Here is a 4896-nt window from a genome sequence, read left to right as displayed (position 1 = left end):
CAAAGTGGCATCCATCATCTTCCCATATTCTGCTCACACTAGGAACAAGGCGCTAGTCCAGCTCAGGAAGAAGGGACAGCATGAGGGCACGGATACTAGAGGGGAATGGTTGGGGCCACCTTAGAGGCTGCCTGACATTGCCATTTGATACCTGCTCTTGAAATAGTCTTTTGTTCGGATGGAGCTGGGGAGAGAATGGTAACAAAGGCAGCAGCTTAGCTCCCTGGGTGTTGTGGGGACCCAAGAGACTGGAGAGACCCACTGACTGAAACAGGAGGACTTTATTTCAGGTTTAAGGTGTACGTGGGGTCAACGGACTCCTGTCCAAAGGAAGAGCATTGATCAAAGAGAAGTTCCAGCTTTTCCACATTTTGTCAAAGGGGGGTGGTTTTTCTAGTGACACAGCAAGTGACTTTACCAGAACAGGACAAGGGCAGACAGTTTTGTAGCTTTGCCTTGAAAGAAGTCAGTGTCTTATGAATCATTTGAGAACAGAGTTTAGAAACAAGATGTCCAGGGGGAAAAGACAAGTCTCAGAAGACATACAATATGATATTGTGATATAAGGGTTTCCAGACAAAGGAAGGGGTGGCAACGTCTGTGGTCTGACTACCTTAGCAAAGCAAGGAAACCATGTTCACAGATCATAGTTGTCAATTTTATCTGTACCAGAACAAGGAGTTACAGCTACAGGGGAAACTGGGGAGAGGAAGGAGGAACTGCCCAAGGCTGGGATGGACTTATTTTTCTTTAAGTCCCTGCTTCATGGGAGCAGCCATTTTGGAAGGGGACCGGAAGACCCAGAGTGAGAAAATACATGGCACCTATAGGATGTCATGGGGCATTACAATGTAACAATCCCCCTGCACACCTACCACCTGCCTTAGGTCCTGGAACAAGACTGAGACAGGAGGGAGGGGTGGCAAAGCTGGCTGGGGACAAAAGAAGGACTTCTCGATTACAAGATCCCAGGACAGCACCAAATAATTCCCAGGACTCCACATGTAGAACTTCTCGCAGGTTCTCACGAGATGTAGACGACCTATAAGGACACAGACACCAGGAGGAGGCCGCTATTGTGACCCTTTGACGGTAGCTCACCCCAAGTCTCCCAGACCCAGGGTGTACTTTTATTTTTGCTCTTTTTCTCTTTTCCTCTTTTGTTTGCCCCAAGTTCACTCTGCAGAGTCAGTTTTTCCTGTACCCCTTCACCCTTCACTTTTTGTTGTTGTTGTTTTGTTGTTTTATTTAGGCAGGGTCTCGCTATGTAGTTCAGGCTGGTCTTGAACTTACTGTGTAGCCCAGGCTGGCCTCAAACTCACAGATCCTCCTGCCTCAACCTCCTGACACCCTTCACTTTTCAAATAAACTTTTGGCACTGTTTTTGGCTTGTCTTGTTCAATTCTTTGTTTGAGGCAAGAAGGATCTGGAATGCATTTAATTGGTGAGCCATTTCTAAGGGAACTACCCATGAATACGACCAGTCCTGTCAAAGTCACCAGTCCATTCTCCTCCATCCTGTCTCTTCTTCCCCGGTTGTAACCACTACCGCAGTTGTGTTCCTGATTCCCTTGCTTTGCTAAGGTAATCAGACCATAGACTTTCCTTCCCCTAAACATCATTATTTGATTTTTTTTCTTTGTCTGGAAACCCTTGTACTCACAGTATCATGTTGTATATCTTCTAGGATTTGTCTTTTCCCCTAGACACCCTGTTTTAAAGTTCAATCACACTCTTGTTTCTAATTTCATTCAGTTTCTTCATTTCCACTAATCTGTAACAGTCATTTGTGTGAACTAGAACTGGCTACTTAAATGGTGAGGTTTTGAGCCTCTTTTTCTTCCTCTTCCTCTCCCCCCACCCTCCTCTTCCTCCTCCTCCTCTTACCTCAGCCTGCTGAGTAGCTGGGATTAAACCCAACTGAGGGGGTTTTTTCCTTGGTACGTTATTGATAAATCCTTTTTGGGAAGGGTAATGAGTTTGTTCTTTCTCTTTTGTTTGCGCTAAAACATGTGTCAGTACCCAACATAATTTTGTTTCTGATTCACGACTCAGACCCAGGAGCCACTGGTGCTCAGCAGTCCTTCCAGCTACTGAGCGTGCCTTCTCTGAGTGTCCTCTGGGGCTGGGTGCTCATTGTTTCCTAAAAAGCTCTGGTTTCTAGAAAGTTCCTCCTTGGGCTGAGGGAGACTCTGCCTCCTGACTGCCTCCGTGGGTTCTGATTTGTCCCCCATGCTGTGGGAGGTGTTCACACATGATCACCCTGCAGGAGAGAACAATGGTCCCTTCCTGTCCCCAGCACAAGACCTTCACACTCGCGTTATATGTCCTTCTCCTTCCCCATCTCATGTCCCCCCAACCTCCATAAATCAAGATTTCTAGTTCGACCGCTGCCTTTCTACCAGCTCTGTCCTCATGTGGGTGTAATCCAGTGTTCCCACAGCGGATCTGGATGATGTCACTCTAGCAGGTGACCCTCAGCTCTACAGTTGGGAGCCTTCGGCCTGGAGCTACACTCAAGAGGAGCATGTGATACAGTTATTCACGAGCCAATCCTGGCTGCTCCTCCCAGTCTCAGCCGTGGCCAGGGCTCTTAGAGGTAGGCGAGACTGAGGCTGATGCTGCCAACACTGCTGCCAGCTGAGCAGGAAGACAGAGCACCTTTCTGAATCCACTGTCAAGACTCAGCCTTCGAAGATGCCACAGAGCTACCATTATTCGAGTCTCCCTCCTCTGAGTGCTGCTCCCAGTTCTGCCCGGCAGGACCCCAGGACTCTATGGGATGATGGTCTCTTGTTCCTTTCTGCTGAAAACCACACCCATGTGCACTTCTATGTAAATGAAGGCAAGAGAAGAAAAGATGATTTTGGAAAACTCTGCCTGTTTGGAAAAAGCTCCAGGAGACACAGAATTTTCAAGTTAACTCAAGGGGAAACTCTGTACACTCACCTCTCAAAAAGGACTCGTAGAAAGCCAGCTTGGAGCAGCAGAATATAGCGTTGCCAGCTCTCCCTCGGCTGCTGTGAGCACACTCTGCCTCAGAGTTTCTTCATGTAATAGGCGTAATCCATCTGTCCCTGTGAGCCCCAGAGGAGGGGATCCATGTCTGACCCGCACTGTGTCTCTCCCAGGACACAGCCCAGTGCTTGGCTCCTTCTGAACACATAATCATAGGAATCAAGAAAGTGAGGGGGAAGCAACATCTGAGACCAGGTCATGTCCATCCCTTGCTCAAACACCTTCAACGGCTCCTCCTTAGCTGCAGGACACATTGCAAGCTCTCAGCCAGATATTCATAACCTTCTGGGTACCAGCCCCAGCCCCATCTCTTTATCCTCTTTCTATCATGCTCCCAGGTCCCTGGTTCTCTAGCCCACAGAGCACAGGGTTTCATTTGGGGAGGCAGAACCACCTGGAGGCAGAGAGAGTGGAGATGTGTTATGCAGAGCTGGCCTTAGGTAATTTTGAGCTTGCACTGCTATAAACTTGGTATGAACACAGCTGTGCAACCAGTGCACAGTCTGAGGTCAGCAGAGCAAGTGACTGGGAAGGAAATGCCCACGGGCAGGGCCAGCAAGGCCAGCTGGAACTACACTGGCCTCCCATGGTGACTGAGCCTGCAGCCCCCACCATGGCATTGGCCTGCAGGAGAAGCTGGAGACAAAGAAGCTGAAGGAGAGGACCCAGACGGGTGGGAACAGATACACACCTGGCTGCCGCATCACCAAAAATATGACCTGTAGATCCATGACAACACATGCGAGCTGCCTCAGTGCCTCTGCCCTGACCTTCTGAATGTAAACATGGCTGGTGTTTCACTTCCACTTTTCAAATCTCATGCAGATTTTTCTTGTGGCCAACTCTAGCCCAAAGGAAATTCCAAGGAACATAATTGCAGCTCAGCTAAATTTCACCAGACACATACTTTCCTGGCCTGTTTCCTTTGGCCTGAATGTGCTTCCCTCATCTCCTCCTGAACAATTCCTATGCATCCATCAAAGCCCCCTCCCAAGTGGCTCTCCATCCTCAAGTCTGTCCTGTCCTCCCGGAGCAGACTTCATGGGTCCGTTCATGTGTCCTTAGGATACTCAGTACCCACCTGCCTTACCACATCATATTTCCTTCCTTCCTCAGATGTGAGGGGTGGGCCTGTGTTATCCCTGTGACCTGAAGGACTGGATGCCACTAAACATTATGTCAGTCTTCACAATGACCTTTTGAAGCAGAATGTTCTCATTGCCCTTATTTTATAGTGGAAGATGCTTAAGCTCCAAGAGGCAAAAATCCATTTTGCCTAATTCTGCACAGCTGTATTCTGCAGAGGCTGAATCCAAACCCTGGTTTGTTTGACTCTAGAGACTAAATTATCTGTATTTTGGTACTGGGGACTGAACCCAGGTCCTCACATATATTTTTATTTAACTTTTTTTTTTTTGAGAAAAGGTCTCACTAAGTTGCCCAGATGCCATAAAATTCTTATCCTCCTGACTCAGCCCACTGAGTAGCTATGATTATGGGACTGCACCACCATACCTGGCCAGAGCCCAATTCCTTTTTTTTTTTTGGTACCAGGGATCAAACTCAGGACCTTGTGCTTGTGAGGCAGGCGCCAGAACCACTGAGCTAAATCCCCGGCCTGAGCCCAATTCTTAATCACCCAGAAATTCTTTTTTTTTGTTGTTGTTGTTTTTGTTTTTTTATTTTTTTGATACTGGGGATCGAACTCAGGTCCTTGTGCTTGGGCAGCAGGTGGCGCAACCACTGAGCTAAATCCCTGGCCCCACCTAGAAATTCTTAAGGTAAAAAATATTGAAAGTGAGGTGAGCAACCATCCTGTTTGTCTAGGAAGGTGAGCTCTTTAGTTTTAAGATGCAGACGGTCCCAGGCAAACAAGGA

General features: G+C 47.9%; 1 long non-coding RNA gene across 1 annotated transcript; it reads right to left on the bottom strand.

The window, feature by feature from the left end:
• Positions 1 to 283: 283 nt before the first annotated feature.
• LOC147826103 (uncharacterized) lies at positions 284 to 3973 on the bottom strand. The gene is made up of 3 exons (XR_015439782.1): positions 3710 to 3973; positions 2950 to 3077; positions 284 to 1042 (listed from the first exon to the last, which is right to left on the bottom strand). It is a non-coding gene; the product is annotated as an uncharacterized LOC147826103 (long non-coding RNA).
• Positions 3974 to 4896: the final 923 nt, after the last annotated feature.

The sequence above is a fragment of the Heterocephalus glaber genome, unplaced genomic scaffold (genome assembly GCF_053883595.1).
Source record: "Heterocephalus glaber isolate CG9 unplaced genomic scaffold, H.glaber_assembly_v1.0 deba00001479, whole genome shotgun sequence".
Taxonomy (NCBI): domain Eukaryota; kingdom Metazoa; phylum Chordata; class Mammalia; order Rodentia; family Bathyergidae; genus Heterocephalus; species Heterocephalus glaber.
This window is presented reverse-complemented; position numbering and strand designations above follow the sequence as displayed.